Below are 2,159 nucleotides of genomic sequence, written 5' to 3'. Positions count from 1 at the left end.
AACTTGTACTTAACCATCTAAAAAAATGGACATTGAAAAAAGCTGTAGTAGATTTTGGAATAAAGCATACTTGTAAGATATTATTACCTGTATTAGGTGTAACGATTAACATTTAATCTCAAGTTTAAATCGATAAATTTTTTGTAAGGGACCTCTTTTGGTGGTCATAGACCGAAACCGAAAGATTCTTTTAAGAATGAGTTTGGGTTCAAATTTTGTTTACTCATTAAACACCAATGAATTTGTGCCACTAAATAGAAATAATAATAGCACCCAAGATCTTAATTTAGTGGTCATCTATCATCTTCTATACCTTGCAATAAGTGTACTCGTATTTAAAACTTGACTGGTACTAAACGGTGGATAGAATTCTTAATATTGTGCGTGTGAATATAGTGTGAGTGAGTTTATAATGTTTAAAATTGGAAATTGTCTAATTTATCTGATAAAAAAATATATAAAAGGAGAATCTTAAAAGCCAACATTACATAGCCAATATTTTACAGAGGGACAAATTTTGTTAGTAACAAAAAATTCGGTTATAATAAAAATTAAATCTATCTGTAAATTTATTTGTAATAAGCAATTTTAATTATGAGTATATGCTAATGGTTAATAACACATGTAAAAAGTAAAAAGAAAATTATTATAAATATTCGATGGAGATAAATGACATTTTTATTTACAAAAGATATATTTTTTATTTATAATGTGTATTTAATTAAACGAGTGAGATAAAATTAGCCGAAAAATAATTAAACTTCACGCATTATGTGAAATTCATCGAAAGTTAGACAAATTTCTCCTAAAAAAAATAAATTTTGAAAATTAAAGATAGATTTTTTTTGAAATTAAATTTTCTTTTATTTTAGTTTAGAAAAAAATATGGCATGTTTGCCTTGACAGTGCAATTAACTTCATCCTCATCTCAATTTTGATCAATAATTTCATAGTTTTCTTCAAATTTCGTGTGTTTGGATAAGGTTCTTCAACCTTAAAAGAAAAATGTTTGAACTCAACTTATCTTGATGATAGATACTTTGTGATGAGTTTGATAATAGACTAAAAATTTTTTTTACATGTTGGTTTAGAAAATTCAAAATAAAAAAATTATAAGACTAGCATTTAATCAGCAAAAAAAAAAAATTTATAATATTAAATATAATTTTACACTATTAAAAATATTAATAATAATTAATTAATGATTATAAATTATAAAATTTATTGTTCTTAACACTCCTCATAACAAATAACAAAATTGTTTTATATCTTTAAAATAAAAAATTTTAAAATTTTTCGACATCTTTAATATTTTCATTTTACTCGCCATATTTTAGAAATTCACTAAACAGTAAACACTATTTCCTTGCAAATCACAAATTTGTTTTCCATATAATTTTTTTTATTCTAAGTTTCATATCATCATATATCAATGTGCTAATTACCTAAAAATAAAATGCTTGTGTGAGAACTGAGAAGTGAGAAGGACGCTCGTAGAGGTGGTAATGGAGTGAATTTTTGTTCTACTCGATTCCATCTTGTCATACAATAACTTACATAAAATTCGTTCCGCTTTTATTCATGGATAGTAAAACGTTAAATGCTAACTCGTCCTATACTTATAATTATTAACTAATTATTTTACATAATATTATAATATAAAGGTATAAAATGAATAATTACCTGCACAGAACGAATAAAAACAGAATGGATACCATGGATTCGGGTGTTATTGCTATAGCACGCCCTTAATGACCTAAAGTCTCTTTATCCTATCCACCTAACAAAACCACACAAGGACTCAAGGAGCCCCATTCCCACGTGCTGTGTTTTTCACTTTTTTCTGACACGTGAACAAGTTGCTGTCTGCCCTGTGGCCTGTCCCGCAGCCACAGGCGCGTTCCTCCACTCTCTGTTGCATCGCGTTGGTTCCACAAAACCCCTCGTGGGTCCTACGTGGCATTATTACTGCACTTTATGCCGAGGCACGGTGTAAATAAACAAAAATTTGATAATCCAAGTCCAAAATGAAAACAACAATGAAAGCCAGTAACGTCATCTACCAAATTCCACAACACCAACATCATCAACAATAATATTCCAAAGCACCAACACCGTCACGCATCACCACCATTGGAACTAGCCTCAAGTTTCCTCAA

The 2,159-nt window shown here is 28.7% G+C and overlaps 1 protein-coding gene across 1 annotated transcript in view; it reads left to right on the top strand.

Annotated features, from left to right (window-relative positions):
- Positions 1-2,021: 2,021 nt before the first annotated feature.
- LOC107462821 (protein PNS1) overlaps positions 2,022-2,159 on the top strand; it is a gene marked incomplete in the record, with an annotated part of 5,051 nt that continues 4,913 nt past the window's right edge. The window contains 1 exon segment of the mRNA XM_052252406.1: positions 2,022-2,159.

This window comes from Arachis duranensis, chromosome 8 (genome assembly GCF_000817695.3).
Source record: "Arachis duranensis cultivar V14167 chromosome 8, aradu.V14167.gnm2.J7QH, whole genome shotgun sequence".
Lineage (NCBI taxonomy): Eukaryota > Viridiplantae > Streptophyta > Magnoliopsida > Fabales > Fabaceae > Arachis > Arachis duranensis.
The sequence above is the reverse complement of the archived record's forward strand: the minus strand, read 5'-3'. Positions and strand labels throughout refer to the sequence as shown.